The sequence below is a fragment of the Mustela erminea genome, chromosome 12 (genome assembly GCF_009829155.1).
Source record: "Mustela erminea isolate mMusErm1 chromosome 12, mMusErm1.Pri, whole genome shotgun sequence".
NCBI classification, from domain to species: domain Eukaryota; kingdom Metazoa; phylum Chordata; class Mammalia; order Carnivora; family Mustelidae; genus Mustela; species Mustela erminea.
The window spans coordinates 13,503,622-13,523,736 of record NC_045625.1 but is presented as its reverse complement, the minus strand read 5'-3'; the positions used below and the strand labels follow the sequence as shown (position 1 = coordinate 13,523,736).

Genomic DNA, 20,115 nt, shown 5'->3' with positions numbered 1-20,115 from the left:
AGAGACACCTGCCTGCAAACAAGCAGAGGTTCTCCAGGGCCTCCCACAGAGGCCGTCTGTGGGAAGCTGACCCTTGGTGGTCTCTGTAGGGGCTTTCCATTCTAAGAGGAAAGGATTGAGTTTTGAGTCTCTGATTTAAAAATTCACTGAAGTTTGGTCCAGTCCAAGAAGGATGTGGGACCTGTAAAAGCCATTCTCTGGTCCCACCTCTGTCCCAACCACCCTGTCCTCTCTGCCCTCAAAATAGAGCAATGTAAGTGAACAAGCAACCTGATCTCACACTCCTCATGTGTCACTTCCTGTTTTCAAATTAATGAGCTCATTTGGTGGAAATTTACCAAGGGAAATAGTTTAATTTTGGAAAGTACCAAAAACTTATCTGTAGTCATTTGGCTTATTTTGGGGGGCTCTTGAAATGGAGGGGGCATCACCAGAGGATCTCCGAGAGCTCAGGGAATAGCACGGCTGAAGAAATTAAAAGCCAAGCCTCAGGAGGCTGAACCTGACTCAGAGAGGAAATGAGACCTTTCGGAGACCACTCATCTCTACCCAGGAGAGAAAATTTTTCTCTCTAAAAATAAGTTTAAAAAGAAATGTAGTCCATCTGGCTATGCCGTAAGATCTGGTGGTCTGAGTGTGAGGCCGTGACTGAGGAACCAGAAAGCAAATCAGGGAAGTGGGGAACATCTGAGCCTCGGCGGCCCCTTTCACATCCCTGTCTGCTGTGTTGGTCCTAGGACAGAGGCACCAAAAGGCTCCATTCTCCAGTTTCGTCCCTATCTTTCAGCCACCAGGGTCTTGAAGCTGAAGCTGCCTGCCTAGCCTCGCTGCCTTTGTGATCCCATTATGTCCCCAGCCTGGCTTCTGGAGTCTAGAAAACTGGCAAAAACTGACAAAGCTCTGAGAGTTTGGTGCTGGGAGGAAAAGGAGCTGTATCTTCCTCTCTCTGCCCCCCACTTGGAAATCTGTAGTGATATATTGGAGCATCTATTTATATATCGGAATGAGCACTGGACTAGGAGTCAGACTTGTGTTCTGTTCGTTTTTTTCCTTGCCTCTAAACCAGGAGGAGTTGGAAGATGAATAAACGAGTGCTTAGATAATGGCTCAAAAAATAACAGTTCATAGATTTTTTTTGATAGAGGCAAATGACCTTACAGTTCATAGAATGTGTTGGGTTTTTCAAACTTTGTATTAGCTGTAGGACTGTGTCTTTGAATGCTTTCGGTATGGAATCCAAATATACAAACCCGCTAGAGTAAGAGATGCTCTGTTAAGCAGAGCAGGCGGCCCAGAACCTTTGCCCTGGGCTTCTGTCTTCCCCATCCTGACCTCTGGGTCCCAGGGACATGGTTTAAAAATCATGGGCCTAATGAGTTATGTTCAGGTTCCGAATGTGGAAACAGGGATTCTCTCCTGGTCTGACCTGCCTCTGCTGTTTCAGTCTGTTCAGCCCGTACACTGACAAGTGTGCCTTTGCCCGTGCTGTGGTTCTGGCTGCTGGTGAGCCAGGGCACGAGAGGAGGGAGACATTAGCCTGGCCCTGGGAGAAGGCAGGATCAGACTGCAGCCTAAGGAAGCCTCTGGAGGATTGGGGTCTGTGGTCACAGCAAAGATGAGAAGAAGAGTGGGACAGATGCCCCTTGGACCCTTTGCCCACATCACTTCCACTTCACAAAATCCAGGCCTCGGGTGCAGGTGGGTGAAGTGGAGCCACCTGGCGCATCACTCCGGCTCAGAATGCCGGCCCCCTCTCTCCGGCCCCTTAACTCCTGACATTTCCTCAGCAAGAGGCAAGTTGATGTCTTCTTCAGTGAGAGGAGAGGAGTTAGTCATTGGCTCCATTTAGCGGGAGGAAGAGGGGAAGGAAATCAGAGTCTGTCCTGGGGGAGGCAGGGGGCGGGGGAGGGGTCGAGGGCGGGTCCCAGTCGTTGCGGACCTTTTTATGGATTTCGCTTGAACCCTTACACTGGGTTAGGCCGTAAGCCGGGCCCCGCGCTGCACCTGTGAGCGGAGCAGGCACGGCTTCTGGCCCGGTCACTGCTGCCTCCTAGATGTGCACGGACCAGCCGCCAGGACCGTCAGTGGATGACAGTCGTTTGGGCAGGGTCTTATTTGTCATTGGTGTTAGGTCCGTTATTAAACGAAACGAGACGGAGACAACGTGAAAGTTATTTAAAGCTTTATTTTATGGTAAGTATTAGAAGTTAGACTGATCGGTCAGGGGAACAAGACTGAGAGAGGTGAAAGTTAGGCAAAGCTCTGTTCTATGCCAAGCATTAGAAGAAGTCAGACTGACCGGCCAGGGCCGTCTCTGAAGAGAGCGACCCCCCCACCCCCAGCTTACAGGCTCAAGAATTGACTGACTGATGGGTCAGGGCTGCCTCCGAAGAGGGCGATCCCTCCCCGTCTTACAGACTACCTTTTATAGAGCAAAAGTCTGACCACACATGGGTGGCCAACGAGATTGTAGTCATGTTAGGTCATACGCAGGTGGTCAATTGAATTACAGTTTACCCTATAGTAGCTGTTTGACCCAACCTATTACTCTGGTCAGAATTGGTGCTCAAGGTTGGCGCCCGAACGGGGTTTACATTCTTTGGTGGTTAGGGAAAAAGTATGTGTGTTTCTAACTGATTGGATGTCTCCACCTGGCCCGACTCGTCCTTGTATTCTGGGCTCTGTTATTAGGAACTAGGTGACCCTATTTTACTGGTTTCCCAGACTTGCTTCTAAGTAAGTTTCTCTGGGGGGAGGGGGACAGGGTCAGTTTAAGTTTTACTGCACAAACATCAAAATGGCTTTAAACAAGATGGAGTCGCTCTGGCTAAATAGGTCCTTACAATCAATGCTTAAAATGCGGAACCCAGAATGGGCTATACCCCCTCTCCTTACAAACACTGAGTGCTCCCAGTTTTGCCCTCAAATGCCTTCTTTTCATTGCCAGCAACACGCTTTGTCTGTCACAGCTCATGTCCAGTAAAAACAGGTGGTGGGGCATCTGGGTGGCTCTGTCGGTCTGACTCTGGATTTCTGCTCTGGTCTTGATCTGGGGGATCCTGGGATCGAGGCCCCTGTCAGGCTCTGTGCTCAGTGGGGAGTCTGCCTGAGGATCCTCTCTCCCTCTCCCTCTCCCACTCCCCCTGCTTGCATTCTCTCTCTCAAATAAATAAGTCTTAAGGAAAAAAAAAGTGAACAGCTTTCCTGTTAGCATTATCTTAATCTCCTCTGATGACTGTCAATTCCTGAGCCAAGAAATTTTTTTTAAAGATTTTATTTATTTATTTGAAAGACAGAGATCACAAGTAGCCAGAAAGGCAGGCAGAGAGAGAGGAAGGGAAGCAGTTTCCCTGCTGAGCTGAGAGCCTGATGCGGGGCTTGATCCCAGGACCCTGGGATCATGACCTGAGCTGAAGGCAGAGGCTTTAACCTACTGAGCCACGCAGGCGCCCCCTGAGCCAAGAAATTTAATAAAATGGATGACTACAGGTTAGCAGTCACTTAGGAGAGAAGGAGACCAAATTATACTGGGTTCTTCAATCCAGAGTCAGTACTTATGCAGTGCACAAGGGATATCAATGACAAAACAAAGATACGCACCAAATGATCCTGTGAAAACGATAACCCTTAGCATGCCCCCTTTCCCTTGCTGTGATGCTTAAAAACATCCCACGTTTCTTGGTTCTTCATATACTTAAAATAACTGGCAATTTACAAAATGTGCCTGTTTATAAGTTTTTTTTTCTTTCTGCCCCACTAGAATATATGAGTAACAGGGAATATAGGAAATTAAATTAATTAAGTCCATTAAGGTAGAGCTGTATTTGATTTCTTCATTATTGTTTCCCCTGGCTTTAGTCCCTAGGAGGCATCCAATAAACATTTGTTCAGTAGGAGACTAACAGGCAAGACACTATCCACAAACAGTTTTAGTTAAAGGGAATATCATAAATGATGATTTTACCATCATCAAAAAAAATTTAAGTATCTTTGACTTGGCTTTTTTTTTAGGGTATTGTGAAGAGAGAGATGGCATTCTAACAAAAGTTCGAAAAGAAATCTGGGGTTGTTTGCTGAAGGGAGTTTCTATGTTGGGCGACTTTCACTTTCTCAACAGATCTCTAGATTTTAAGGTGAGGGACAGAGTGCTTCTGACGTTCTTTGAACTGTAGGCATCAGAGGTGTCCCTGGGTTTTTCCAGTGATTTGCAGGACCGGCCACTTTGAAACCACGGTGGGAGTTTCCATTTATGATAAAAGTGCCCACGACATTCATGAGAATAGTGATGTGTTTGAGGCAAAGAGCTTGGCTGATGGACACTTCGATAAGGACAAGCCCCCAAGATGCCAATAAAGAGGAAGGCAAACATCTTTGGATTAAATACTAGACCACCTACTTCTTCTCTTCGCTATCTCTTGTCATCTGTGCACGCTGCTCTAACAGATTGGTACTATACGTATGAAATTCCTTCTTTTGTGGACGCTGGCAACAAAGACCCTCCTAAAGGTGAATATCCCAGGTCTCCAAGACAGTTTTCTGGGCTACAGAATTACCGCTCTTTCTTTACACATGCTTGTGTGAGACTGGGTTTCTCGGGCCTTTGGTCAGTGCAGAACAAGAATAACTCAATGTTTGAGCTCAACAGGAGTCAACATCAGGCTGAGGAGGGACATGACCTGGTGGTCTTCATCCCCCTCTGTCCTGAGGACTCAGTCTGAGAGAAAAACCAGGGCACGAGGAGAGTTTTGCTTAGGAATCAGAACGTTGAGGCAAGTCCCTCCTCTCCTCAGGCCTCCTTTTTCCCATCTGTGAAGTGGGAGAACTAGCTCAGAGGAATCCTTCATGGCGAGTCCTGGTGCTACAGAAGGGGTAAACTCTCCCACCTGTCTGGGGGCTGCTCTCCCCACCTGGACCAGGAACCCCTGTGATGGAGGTTCCTCCAGATGGCTCATCTTTGGAGACTCCAGACATTTTTTTTTTTTTCTTAAAGAGAAAGCAATGTGAAAAACCTCCTCTGATGAATTTCAGAGCTCAAGCCAGATGGATTCCCAGCACAAGCCAAGACTTGGAAACAAGAATGTGGGGCGGAGAATGAGAAGCTGGGGCTACAGCATGTCCTCTCTCCAAAAAAAAAAAAAAAAAAAAAAAAAAAAAAAACCACAGCTGGGGGCTGGGCAGGGCTGTGCATGCGGGGTCGGTATTCTCTCATCTCTTCTGACCTTCTTATCTTACAGAAGGAAAAAGGGGACCAGAGAGGGGGACAAGCTTGCACAGTAAGTCACGGGTCTTCCTCTGTGTTCTGGTGTTCTTAGGTCTGAAGATTTCTCGGTAATACCTTGTCCTTTGCTGTTTCTGCATTCATTTCTCTGTGGGCGTCTCTCCATAAGACTGAGTTTCCCGAAGGCCTGGGAGCAGGGCATATTCATCTGGGTGGCTCCCTTCTGTCCAGACTGCATGTTGTACACAGTGGGGGTCCAGTAAATACCCATTATGAGGGACTGATTTGCCATCTTCAGGGGATCCAGGGATAGTAGGAAGATGACAGTCCTACCTTTCACATCTGCAATAGGTTCCCAAAATGTATTTTAACAAATACATTTTTAGCTTATACCCTGAGCCTCTATGCTCATTTTATTTTATCATTAATTTATTTTTTAAAGTAGGTTCTACGCACAGCGTGGGACTTGAACTCACACCCCTAGATCAAGGATTGCATGCTCTACTGACTAAGCCAGGCAGGTACCCCCTATTTGCTCATTTAAAAAAGAATAAGAGTATATACATTCAGCAACACTTCCTGAGAAGGTCATTGTCTTAATCATTTTGGAGCTATAATTCAGGCATTTTTGAAATGCAAAATCAAATAGATAAGAAAAGCCATTGTTCCAGCTGCCACCCTTGGTTACTGTCTTTGGTAACCAGTGTCCAGCCATACAGCTGGAGCCTTGGGTAGGGTCCTCAGTTCTCTCTGCCTCTCTGATGACCGAAACTGGAGCTGCCCGGAGAAGCTGGGGTCCTGGCGCCAGTTTCTTCCCAGTCCTGCCTCTCCTTCCATAGAGAACATGTCTGCACACGAGGCCTTCCGAACCACCTTGGAGCCCCTCCAAGGACAGACCTGGAGACCGGCCAGGAGGGAGGTGCTCCTGGAAAGGACACATCCATGGGAAGCAGAACCCATGGCATACAGGCACACACATGCAAATGCTGGCAGGATGGCCAGCTTGCCCAAGGTTTGAGGAGAAACTGGAAATCGGGATTTGTATGTGGAATGTCTGTCTTGATTTTTAGAATACTCCGTGAGCCAGAAACCAGACCCCAACTGGGTGAGTGTCCCCAAAAACTGTGTCTGTGGGCCACTATTTGTGACCTCTGATTAAAGCCTGACACCCCACATGCATGACATAAGCAGATGTGCTAACACCCTGCACCCAGCTCACCCAGACTTTGCACACTGTATGTGCTTATCCAGAGGCAGACCTTGCAAGCGCAGAATGGAGACGGGTCCTCACACATCACACATTTACACATGCATGCTATCTCCCAGGATGTCATTTTCATATGGTCACTTTCCAGCTAAGGAGACTGAGTGTCAGAGATCTCCAAAGTCGTGGAGCTAGTGGGTGGCTAGACTTGCATCCCAGGCTCCTGACGGCAAAGCTAGGGTTCTGAATGGCCGTACAAACTGCCTCCCAGATGCTTGTACTCTGAACCGAAATGCCTGCTAATTTGCATCCTTTGCTAAACTCAGCTGCCTGTGCTCAGGGACTGTATTTTCTTTGTTGTTGCACACCCGTCCCCTTGTGCTGTGCCCAGTGGAACATAGAGAGTGCTCATTAAATGCTCGGGGGGTTGCCCACAGGCAAATAAAGAAGTGTGCACACACAGGCACATATAAACCGCGCACAGTCCTGTAACTCCACTGTGCCCGGGAACACCTGAACACTCAGATTTCCACAGGGACACCACCCACCCCCACCCGCTACGTCCCAGCGGAGCCAACCCAGCTGGGCCTCCCTGAGTCCCCCTGCCAGTCTTGCCCAAAGGCTTCACAAATTGTTTCCTGGAAATCTCAAGGCGGCTGTGGTGTTCTTTTTCCCTAATTCAGGAGACAGCTCAGCAGTTTTGTTTTTCAAGGTCTGGGACTCATAAACCTGGAATCTTTTCTTCGTTTTTTTCCACTAGTATTTTCCTTGGCTGGGTGCCTTTCCCCAGGGCCATGGCCAAGAGGTTATACTCAGCATGTCCTCTGTCAGGACCCATCCTCCCAACTTACGGGGCAGTTGCAGAGAGCAAAAGAAGGGGCCTGTCTCAGACACAATCACTTTAAAGAAGGGGAAACTGAGTCAGACGGTGTTAATGGGGAGAGGTTGGGGAAGGTTGGCTCATTCTAAGTTTGTGTCAATGAGTACTACTACTAAGTGGTTTGTGATTTTTTTAAAAAAAAAATTGTTGAATATCATAAAAGAAGAAAAGTTTCCAGAGCTCAGACAAGGCAGAGAAAGGCCCTCTGCTTTCCTTGGTGAGGCAGGTAGCGGAGGTTTGGGAAATTCATCAGATTCAGCTTTATCCTTAAATCCCTATCACATTTAATTGGCAAGGAAACCAAGACACAGAGATGTTGGGAGACGGAGAAGGAGGAATACTCCTTGGGCGTCTGCTATGTGCAAGTTATGCTCACAAATTCCCTCTTGCTTCATCTTCATGGGCAACATTGTTGGCTAAGGAAGTGGTTTTGTTTCCATTTTACAGATTAACACATAGAGGCTGAGGAAGGTCTCGAGATCAGGTAAGGGGAAAGCTGGGATTTGAATCCAAACCTGTTTATTTCTTGGCTTTGCAGCCTCCTGGATTTTTCCCATTGGGCTTCAAAGGGCCCAGGGTGAAGCCTTTGTAGGTGGGCTCATTGAGGCAAGGTTTCCTGTCAGAAAGCGACACCTCTCTCGCTGGGCTCTTCTAGAGGGCAGTTTGGGGGCCATGGGGAGAGGGGTTGAGCAGCCCCACAAAGCCTGAGGTCGAGGGCCTCAGAGCTGGAAGGAGGGCACAGGGACTGGCAGCTGTGCCAAGGCCCCTTATCGAAGAGTAAAAACAGGATTGGATGTCTTTATAAACTAAATTCATGAGAAGTTCCAAAGGGCAAGGGTTTTCCTGGAAAAGAAAGCAAGTCCTGGAAGGTTTTTGTTTTGTTTTTCTTCTTAACGGGACCCTGGTTAATGACTCAAGAAAATGAAGACCACATTTCACCAAGAATTAGTCACTGCCCTTCTCAACCCATCGTCCGTTTTGCTATCCTGTTTAAAACCTTCAAAACTCACTTCCTGTAGGCAAAAATCCAAACCCCTTATTTTGTTTGTTTTGGGTCTGGCTTGGCTTTATCTTTCACTTGTCTCATTTAAACAAACTACTTAATGGCATCTGTACACACCTCCTTGATTCCTCCACTGGACATTCAGTCATATAATTCCCTCTCTCTGAAAAGATTTCATTTCAGTTTATGCATATCTTAGTCATTCTTCAAGACCCAGCTCAGGGCTGCTTTCTCCATGGAGCCTTCTGTATGGTGTCCAACAGGAACTCTTCTGCCTTGCGCTAACCTTATGCATTCATGTTCTAGTTCTCCTAATAGATGAAACTCTTGAGAAACAGTGCTGGATTCCCCTATGTGAGTGCGTGTGTATGTGTGGGTGTACTTGTGTGTGCGTGTACACACACACACACACACACACACACACACACACACACACACAAAGGTATATGCCCTCTATTACCCTCGGTGCTGCCATTGAGCTGAAAAAGATTGTGTTAGAGTGAACAGTTGTGTGTCTCCCTTTCTTGAGTCAAGAAAGGGGGGCTCCTTTACACTTGGAACTAATGTCACATTGTTAATTACACTGAGAGAGAGAGAGAGAGAGAGAGAGAGAGAGAGAGAAATGCTCCATGGAATCTACTTAGAGAGCTTAATGTGTGTCTGGGGTAATCTGGGGGAGACAAGTGGACTGACCCCTGACAGCCCCCAGAGAGTTTAAAGAATGAGAGATGGGTGCCCCTGGGCAAACAAAGGAGTGGTGGCACCGCTCAGATCAGCCTAAACGCCTCAAGATGGTTTGTGCAAAGGATGCTGTTCCCATGGACTATAAGTGAGCCATGCCCTGGAAGAGCTGATATGAAGGCCTCTCAGATGTGTCTGACGGGGGGACTAACTGAAGGTATTGCTGGACTTTTAGGACTGCAGAAGGCGTGAACAATGGGATTCAAGGCAGTGCCATGCCCACGTAAGGGGAAGGTCCTCAGGGCTTGTGGGGGGAGTGTCTGAAAAATCAAGGGATGTGTCTACCCTAGAGTCAGCTTTAAAGCCATTGTATGATAGCGTTGGTCAGGTAAGACCTCTTCTGCTCTCCTTTCTTCTGCCTCTCCTCACCTCCCCAAACCCTGACCCCTCTAGCCCTGGAGAAGTCAGAAGTCACATTTAGTGAACTGGAGAGGGAAGTCTGGGGTGGGGGGGCGGAACAGCAGCTGTCCATGCCCTTATCCCCAGCTATAGGGGTCCCACCTGCAACAAGGCCCAGTTGAAAGAAAAGATTGAATCTTAAATCAAATTAGGAATTTTGCTTTTGTATGGGACTGAGTATCTAACTTATGAACAGAGTTTGTTTGGTGACGAAAGTGATCACAGGACTTTTTACCTCCTGAGAGTGATCAGAAAAGTTGTAGGATGCCAACTTGTCATTAAAGGGCAGAGAAAGGGCATCTCTCTGTTGTGGGACTGGGAAATGAAATTAAGTTGACTTATGATTATACACTGTGAATATTACTTACTCAATGTATTGATTCTCTTTGTTATTGTAAAATAGGTTGACTTCTTTGGTTATATTATTCTAGCTCATGGTGTTTGCTTCTGTCTTCCAAAGCAACGAAGTAAGTCCCTGTACTCACCTTAGTTAAAGTCGGTGAGCAGGCACTGAAAGTTAGCTCTACTTCAGGCTTCAGATCCTTACCTTGAGGGGATTTTAAGGAGCCTCATGTCCACAGGTCAAGGGACTCTCTATCAATGGTCCTTTGTTGCACATTCCTGTATAACAATCAAATTCTGATTCTGATGTTCTAGTAAATGTAATAGACCTTAATTTTTATCTCCCCTTTGCCAGGTGCTTGTGCTTAAGAATACAGAGAGGAACAAGACACAGCACCAATCCTCCAGGAACTCACTCTCATAGGAATGAAGGGACAGGGATAAGCCATCAGGACACTCTGTGTATGGTAAGAGTTCCAGCACAAGTGTGTTCACAGAGAATGACTTATTGGAGGTTTTACTGAGTCCATCCCTTGATGCTGCCGCAATGCTTGGCCTATGGAGGCACTCTGACCCAGGCCACGCACTTACTTTGCAAAGGCCAGCTCTTCCAGGAAGTCTTCCTGGATTAACTCAACTTCCACACCAATTGCTTCTTTACTTTGCCAACTCAGCACTTTGCAATTTAGCCTCGTGTTCACTTAACTTGCAGCTTTAAGTATATTGAACAAACATAACCTGCGGGAGGCAGTGACATGCAACTTATCCCAGGCTGTTCCCAGGAGCTGGAACTAGGATCAGAATCAGACTGTTTGACACCTGCTTCTCACCCACGGTCACTACAGAATGGCAATCACGGGGTCCTGTGTGTGTAACATTGTCATAAGCATTTTTCCAGGTCTATGTAGTCTAGTCTTTATATCTAGTCTTTATAATGATTCCCTTCAGAGGCAGCATAATATTTCATAGAATGTGTGTACCATCATCTGTGTCATCATGTCTACCTCTTCAGGCCATACTTCATATGTCGTATTTAATGTATCATGCAAAGCATGTCACTAAGGTCTGGTGAATTGCTTTGTACAACATAAGCTTAGACTCGTGGATCTGATGGCTGCTTGGTATCTCCATGTGGGCATCTACCCAGCTTCTCATGGAAACATAACAAGTTCCCTGTGGAACCTTCATTCTCTTCTGCAGGGCTTCCTAGGGCTGCCAGAACAAAGTGTCACACACTAGATGGCTTAACACAACAAAAATGTATTCCCCCACAGTTCTGGAGATTAGAGCTCTGAACTCCAGGTGTCGGTTCCCTCTGAGGCCTCGGCAGGAGAATCTTTGCTCCGTGTCACCCCAGCTTCTGATGACAAGCTGGCAATTCTTGGCATCCCTGCCCTTGTAGAGCATCTGTCCAATCTCTGTCCCGTCCTCACGTGGCTGGCATTCCTCAAGTGTCCGTGTCTTCACGTGCTGTCTTCCATGTGTGTCTCTGTCTCTGTGTCCAAATGTCTCCCTTCTCCTAAGGACACCAGTCACGTTGGAGTAAGGGCCTGCCCCACTCCAGTATGGCCTCATCTCACCTTGACTGATGATATCTGCAATGACTATTTCTAGAAAAGGTCACATTCTGTGGTGCTGGGGGTTAGGAATTCAACCTATCTTTTTCAGGGGGACACAGTTCAACCCATTACATCTGCCCTTCTCACTTCTCAAATTTTCATCTTCTCCTGCCTTCCCCAACTGAATAATTGGCCCCTGTGGTAGCTCAGTTGAGAAACCATGAATAATTCTTGATTTCTCTGCCTCCATCACCCCCATCCCAGTTCCTTCAGCAAACTCTTTTAGCTGCCTCTACAAATATCCTGACTCTACCCATTTCTCTTAATCTCCATGTCTACCGTTCTAGTTCAAGCTCCTACCACTATTCACCAAAATCGCTGCAATAGCTCTAGCTGGTCTCCCTGCTCCTTTCTTATCTATGATTCAGTCTCGTGCCCTTGCTCAGGGCTAGCAATCGAATGAAGCTCAAACGTTCCACCCGTACTTACAAAATCCTAGTGATCTGGCCCCTCCCTCACCTTTAAATTCATTTCTGATCACTTGGATCCTTTGATCAGCCTTCTTGCAGTTCCCTGGGCCACCAGCCTCCTTTTCTGGAACCTTCATATGGCTGCTCTTTCTCCTCAGGAGAATCTCAGCTTGAAGGTCATCTTATTTACCAACATTTAAGAGACCTCTGTCCCCGACCCCCCCCCCACCCCCCGCTCAAACTCAGTTATTCTCTATCACAGACTCTTATTTTAATTCTCTGCAGGGGATTTTGTAAATAGATTATTTTTCTCATCTATGTAGGTATTGATAGTCCTTCCCCACTGTTATAATGTAATTCCTAGGAGAGCAGGGACCTTGCTGTCTCGGTTACACCATCTAGAACTGTGTCTGGCACACAGGAGGAACTCAATAAATATTTATTAAATGAATAATTAATCCTGTACGGATGATCTTTATGTAGAACCGTCCCCCCCTACTTTTGAAAATTTATTGTAAATAATCCAACAGGAGGAGGATCACTGGATCAAGGAGGGATAGACACATATTTTGGCTCTTGAAATGTGTTGTCAAAGTGGTTTGCAAAGATGTGAGGTCAGTTTTCATTTCTTGGGCAACTTCTTGAATCCCAGGTTCCGAGGTAGTGATTTTTGGTATGTGGGCGAGGGAGGGAGGGCAGGGTAGAGTTGCTGCCCCTGGTGGGCTGTCTCCGTGGCAGCAGCAGCAGCAGCAGGGACCAAATGTCCAACAGGCCCCTCATTCTGGTGCCCGTCAAGAGGGTCCACAGCCTGGCCTCGCAGGCCTGTCTGGGGCCGCACACACAGGGGGACTCACCTGCTGTATGAACTTGGCTGAGGTGGTGGGAGCCAGGGTGAGCCCAAGAGCTGACAAGTACACCTGCTCTTCAGCCCAGGGAGGCCTAGTTCAGAGGCCAGGTCGGGAAGCCGTGAGGGGGCGGAGGCCGAGGACACAAAGTGGGGGCTTGGACCTGGTATTGGAGGCCCTTTTTGCAAAGGTTATGTCTGGATGGGAGCTTCTGTGCTTGGAACAGGGAGTCTGGGACTTTAGGTGTTTGCGCACCTCTATGCACAAACCTCCAGGAGCAGAGAGACCTGTTTCATGCAGCTCTGCACTTGGCCAGGCCCATTCAGCAGCGCCCTGCCCCATCTGCTCGCATCGCTATGAGCGCTAAAACAGCAGCTGCGAGTAAGGGGCTCAGAAGGGTGCCTGGCATGCAATAGGCATCACCCGAGGGTTGGCCATTATTAGTCGTAGCCTGTAATCCTCAGGGGACTGTAAGCTTCCTGGTGGCGGAAACCATATCTGAGGTAGAATAGTCTACTGCTAATGAGTCCCGCTGCCTCCGTTCTAAATCCTGGCTCCAGCACTTACTAGCTGAGTGATCTTGGGCAAATTACTTAACCTCTCTGTTCCTCAGTTTACTCTGCTGTAAAATGGAAATAGTACCAGCCTCACTGGGTTGTTAGTGGATTCAGTGAGCTGATGAGTGTGAAAAATACAGAGCGTGCCCAACACAGAGACAACACTTAGTGAGTGAATGGATTTAATAAATGCCCAGATCTGCCCTGAGCACATCCTGCACGGGCTGCCTACTTCTCCTTCGGTGATCTCCTACCTTCTCTTTTTCTCTTTCTCTCTCTCATTGCCGCCTCGCGTTTTTCTTGCTCCCAGAATCCCTCAGCCTTTTCTGCAACCCATTCCCACAACCCAAGACCTTTGCACAATTACTCTTAACTAAGATGTTGGTTATTAAGGCGTTACTTCATTCATGCAAAAATCCTGACTTTGTAGGACACTCTCGAACCTTGTTATGTCTGAGAACCCACACTCAGGGCATCGTCTGGGAGATGCAGACTCTCAAGCCCTCCAGACCTAAAGAATCGGAATCTCTACTTCCCCAAGCTCCAAAACAATACTTCTTCAACTTTGAGGTGTCCATGCTTTTCCTGGAGAGCTTTTTAAAATACAGGTTTCTGGGCTCCACTCGGAGTTTCTGTTCAGTAGGTTCAGGTGAGACCCGAGAATTTTGCACTTCTAATGGGTGATGTTAGACGGGGAAGCTGCTGGTCAGGGGACTGCACGTGGTGAAGCATGGCCCTGAGACTGACAGCCTCCAGGATCAAAGGAAGGAAGCCTCATAGGAATATGGGAAAATCCAAGGCACTGGTGTAGATCACTTTTTAAGATAGTGGACCCCTTGCCAGTCTTATAAAAGCTTATTAGGCAGTCTCTGCCGGTGGTATCTGAGCACAAAAAAGCTTTCAGTTATGAATGCTATTTTCCATATCTGTCCAGAATTCTACAGCTTAAAAGTCCTTTCATGTGTTTGATCTTATTTCATCCTGCAACAACCCTGTAAATTGAGCTGGGAGAGTCTCACCTCATTTCCAAAGCAGAGAACTGAGGCATAGAGAGGTCCGAGAGGTAGAAATCCCACAGCCAGCCTGGTTGCCATTGGCCACCACAGACTGTGCGCCCTGGGCTGAAATTTGGCTACTATTTCTAACCCTTGCCACCCTCCAAGGGGGATGATGCTACTCTGTCTTCATAGAGGGGCCAACTGAGAGGCTTGCCGAGGTTCAAGAATATTCCCAAGGTCACAAACAATTACTTATTCACTGTATCACTTCCCCATAGTAATAAATCCCGTCTCTTACACACACACACACACACACACACACACACTGCAGCCAAACCAAAGGACCATTTTTGATTTCCACACTCAGCATTAATGAGCAGGCCACACTTTGGCCTTTTGCCTTTAGCAGTGAAGGAGATGGCAGGATGAGGGTTGGATGATGACCAACCTGCCCCAAGGCCCCAGCAGATCCAGGAACCCTCCTTTCTACTTTCTCCTCCTACTCTGGGCATAGCTCCTTTCTCTTCCTCTGTTCTCAGAGAATTCAAGTTCAGTCCTGGATCTAATTTCTGAAAGATTCTCTATTTGGAAAAAAAAATTATTAGACCAAATAATTCTTTCCTCAACTCTGATCTCTCTGGCCCCAGTCAGCTTCAACCAATCCCCCTTTCCATCTACCACCCCTAAAACACCAATACAAAATGCATAAAACACACATACACCCAACAACCCGAACTTTAGCCAAATAGAAAACCCTCTTTCTAGGATAGTTCTGACTTCTCCCATCTCACCTGCTGAAAATGGTAGCGCTGGACCCCACCTGGGGCTCAGGTCTCTGTTTGCCTGTTAGGCCCAGCTGGTGGGAGGAGGCACCGGGTGCTAATACAAGGTTCTGGCCTTGATTCCCTTGTGGGAGATCTGACGAGGCCCTGCTCCTTCCTGGCCTGTGTCCTCATCCGTGAAATTGGGAGAGGTTGATTAGATGATCTCTAGAAAATGAGATCAAGACTGAACCACTTCGCCACCCCTCCAGGAGATCTTTAAACTTCTGTATATTATGATTCTACATAGGAGGTTCACGGGGGAGGAAACATCAACTCTACTGAAGACTTCGAGTCCTTTGAGGGGAGGTGGGGGCACCTGTCGATTGAAAGTTCTTCAAATTGTGTTGTGTCCATGTGGAAAATGATCTCAGGACGCATTATGCGAAATTTTTCTCTGGTGCTACCTCGCTTCACTTTTGCACATCCTGTGTTTCCACTGCCCCCGTGCCCTGTATGCAGAGCCCTGGTTGGCCGCACTCCGCCCCACCTGTCTCCTACCGTGGCGGGGCCAGGGGGACCTTAGAGAGCATCTAACAGAACACACTCTGGGTGAGGGCGGCACTGAAACCCAGGGAGGCAGAAGTTTGCCAAGATTACACAATGGCAATGTATTGCCCTTCCAGTATGTGAGGAGGACACCCTGCTCAGAGGCTAGGAGCCTGGGCCCCCAGGTCCAAAAGATGCCCTTCCACTTGTGAAGGCGTGTGACCTAGGGCAGGTTAACTGTCCAGATCCTCAGCTGTTTCCTTCTTGAACGTGAGAATGATGACCATCACCACAGGGTTGTGAAAGGTCGACAGGTACGCCACGTGATGCAGTCTGCATGATGCCAGGGAAGAAATGTGTTAAGTTCATCATCCGTTGTGTGCCAAGGCTGTATTATTAACCAGGTAACATTTGCCGTGCCAGGCACCATGCCCATCAGTTAATATGCAAGATCTGTATTATCTCACTTAAGTCTCACAGAAATCCCCTAAAGTGGGAATTATTTTTCAAATGTGAAGACGGGGCTTAAGGAAGTAAAGAAGACATTTTTGTTTCTCTTACTGTCCTCTCAGACCTGAAGGCACATTGGACATCATCGGGGCACACCTCCCACACTGAGAGTCTCCTGTACCACTCCTGGAAGGGGCTAGGGATCAGGCACTTGGTCCCTCCCACACGGCCTCCTCTGTCTTTGAACAGCTCTGGCTCTAAGAAAATGCTTCTTTGGACGGAGCCAAAATCGATTTCTCTGTAACCTCCTCTCATTTGCGCGATGGAAAGAACGCTGGGCTAAGAGTCAGATGCCTCGGGCTCATGGCCCAGCCCTTCCACTTAATGGGGTTCTGACCACCAGCTGGCTGCTCCTCTGGGCCCGTTTTCCCAGGTGAAAAGAAAGGAATTGGATGAGAGGAACGCTAGGTCCTTCCTGGTCTGGACATTTCGGGATCGTATAATTCATGATTGTGTGTGTCATGCACACATATCTGATTATAATGATGGAAACAGTGAAGGAGCAGACACTGTGTTCCAAGGAACAGATCTGCTTCTGCCAACATGTCTGTCAGGGTGGGGACCCTGCCAGCTGAGAAGAATCCAGAAGGTTCTTAGAAATGGAGTTCTCATCTGGTCTTAAAACCAGCCCCTCCCTCCCTCCTCCCCTCCCCTCTCTCCCCTCTACCCTCTCTCCTCTATTCGTTCCTCTCTTCCTTCGCAATTCCTTTCTGATTCAGAACCATGAAGGGATATTTCAACCTCCCAATCAAAGTGAAAGATCATGTCCCTGGTGACACGGGCCTCACGTTGCACTGAGCGTGCTGAATCAATTTGTTTCAGGAATAGGGAAAGCTGTGGACACATGACGCAGAGCTGCCTCGCGTCTGTGGGAATCTCTCCAATGTGGCGGCCCAGCTCCTGAGGCTGTCCTCAGGCCCACACGAAGACTTTCACAGGGCTTCTGAAATTGGATGTAAATCTGTGCCTTGCTTGTGTATGTACGTGTTCTAAAAAAGGCCGGTGAGAGAGAAGATAACCGGGTGTTAGTCTGGGAGCCAGGCTTGGTGACCCTAGGAGTTGACCTGGTTGGTATTCAGAGTCAGGCTGTGGTGACATCATGGAACACAAAGACATCACATCAGACACAATGGTGCAGGATGAGAAAAAAAAGAGACTTTTCCATAATCATGTTTGAGTAGAAAATAAGAACATTATCCAAACCACAAAAACGATCAAACACGCCCCCTTTCCTGGCTAATGTGAGTGACTGTTACTTCCTTTCCTTCAAGTTAGGTAAGAATTCAGATACTCATTCATAGGATGACTCCTACTTCCTGAGAGCGTCCAATCCACAGCAAAGCCCTGCTTCCTTAAACCTTCCCTAAAGGAATCCATCACAAGCCCAAATCCTGTAAGAATTTCTCTCTCTCATCCTTTCTTGAGAAGCTCTGTGGTTCCCTTGGGATTCGTTCTCTTTCACTGAAGAGCCAATAAGCTCTGTTTGTTCACTCGCCACATCTCTTGCCTTATTTACTGCAGTAAATTTACTGCACTGTAAATTTACTCCTGCTGTCACCCCTCTGCTCAAAACCTTGCAACGGCTCCCCCTTCCCTCTGAATAAAGCTATTACACTTCCAAGATCTGCGGGATCTTTTCCCTATGCCCTCGCTGGCTTCCGCTCTCCACCTCCCTCCCCGGTTACTCATTCTACCTCCATTACACCAGCCTCCTGGCTCTTCCCATAAGACACCAGGCTTGCTCCTGCTTCGCGTGTGGGGATTTGGAGCTCCCTCTGCCTGGAACACTCATCCCATAGGTGACCACATGGCTCCTTCTTTCGCCACCTCCAAGTCTCTGCTCAGGTATCACTTTGAAACCTACTCTGACCAGATCACTCTATTTAAAACTGGTGAAGGGTATGGGTCGTGATCTAATAACGGACTGTATGGTGGCTAACGGAACATAATAAAAAAATAATATATAATAAGGTTTTTAAAGTTAAAAAACAAAAAACAAAAAACCCTGCAACCCCTCCCTTGATCACTCCCCAGCACCCTTACTCTGCTTTCCTCTTCTTTTCCCCAAGCTCTATCACCTTCTAACAGTCAGGGTCAGATACATAATTACTGTCTTTATTGTTCATGGTGTGTCTCCGCAGCTGGAATCTAAGTTCCATAAGGGTGGGAATCTGGGTACCAAGTGCCTAGAACTAAATCAAGACATATTTGTTGGATGTTGCTGAATAAACTAGCATCACGGAGGATGGAAAGTAAGACTGAACATGACTTTGGCTCAGAATCCCTCACTGAGAAATACGGAGTGAGGTCGCCTGCCTTAAGCTTGGCTCATTGTCAATTCCACATATTTTCTGAAGACAGAGTTTCCTAAACATCAGTCTTGTACATGCCAAACTCATGATTTTTTGACCTAAGAACAACCTATACTTTTGTTTACTTAAAACTTTTCCTTAAATAGACTTACTTTTTGATAAATACATTTATTTTCAAAGAAAATTGTATATCACAGCTTTGAGGTGCTAGTTGTATTTTTTTCCCTAATACACGTTAAACCTATAGCTGAATCACTCTAACATACAGCTGAAACTAATACAACACTGTATGTTAACTTACTGGAATTAAAATAAAAACTTTAAAAATTAAATGTATGGCTATTCAATGAGTAGGCTTCCTTTGTAGCTCCTAAGTCTTCTTATTACCCCAGTGGAAACCTGCCTATGCTTTTCCCTTCAACCACAAAGATCCTTCTGCCTCCCTCTACCTACGCGAATCCTGCACTCCCTTTTTCAGGAGGGCCTCAGGAAGCCCCCCGCCCCATTCTTGCACTCATGCCCTTCGCCGAGCTCCCCTCATACTCATAGGAAAAAAAACACACGTCCTTCTTCAATGCCATGTGGTTCTGTTTTCTGTTTCGCAATGTAAGATTATAAAATATCTTCTTAAGAGCTATAGAAAGGCCTTTGACTATGCAACTTCTTGTTTGACAAGCCACCAAAGAGATGAAGAGGCTTGCCCCAAGCCCCTGCGGGGGCAAAGTCAAGACTGGACTTGGACCTTCTAATGCCCCATTCTCAGTGGAATCCACAAACACTTAATGAGTCTCTGCCATGTGCCCAGCATTGCTCACCACAGCGGAGATTGTGGTGAACAGAACAGATCCGGACTTGCCCACGCAGAGCTTACAGGGGTGCTAGGAAGCTGCACACTACATAAACACTTGTACGTGCTTAAAGAAGTAGTTGCAAGTGACTTGGAAGGGAAATGCAGGGTTCAGGGGGGACCCCAGACTGTTTGGAGGGTTGTGAAAGCCCCACTAAAGAAGCACGTTAAAATGCACAAGAGTGAGCGGAAGAGGATCTGGTGGATTTGTAAATGGTACCAGGCTAACTCAGAAAGACTTGGTTTGATGTTGGAAAGCTCCACAGCTCAGAGACTTTGGTGCCTCCCAGCGCTGCATTCAGCTAGAAGGTGACAGGAGATGCTTTAGGTCTGCTCTAGAGGGGCACCTCACCCTTGCTGGCACAATTAAGGCATATTTGACACATGGGTTGTTTTTGCCAAGGGAGTCCCTACAGTGTGAGCTCGGTCATTAACAAAAATAAATTCTTAGCTCCTGGAAGTGGAAAATATTATTACCTATAAGGCACATTGTAAACCTTATGTCATTTCACCCAAGTGGTAAAATGCAGCTTTTTCAAGATGGGAATGCATTTTAGTCACCATCAGTACTATATCCAGAGTTTATCTTCATGTTTTCTTGTGAGATTTCGGTGCACCTTGTTAAACTCTACCTAAGAAGCTCCAGCCGCATCCCGCATTGGTCTTAGAAAATTAAACCTCACAAGCAATGTACTGGTGTAATGATGTGGAAGAAGGATGTGTGCGGACCGAGAGGAAGTGGGGCTTGGTCTCCAACTCTGCCCTTTACTAGGCTGGAAAAATGGCTTGACTCCTCCAAGTTTCAATGTCCTCATCCTTAAAGTGAGGTTCGTAAGAATCCCTGCACCTTGTGAGGTCCTTGAGACATTAAATGGGAATCTAGGTGAAAATTCATGAGGTCTAAAGTGCTTACAAAATGT

General features: G+C 47.1%; 1 long non-coding RNA gene across 1 annotated transcript; it reads left to right on the top strand.

Annotated features, from left to right (window-relative positions):
* Positions 1-5,164: 5,164 nt before the first annotated feature.
* On the top strand, positions 5,165-10,228 carry LOC116570554. The gene is made up of 3 exons (XR_004277471.1): positions 5,165-5,273; positions 7,750-7,786; positions 10,143-10,228. It is a non-coding gene; the product is annotated as an uncharacterized LOC116570554 (long non-coding RNA).
* Positions 10,229-20,115: the final 9,887 nt, after the last annotated feature.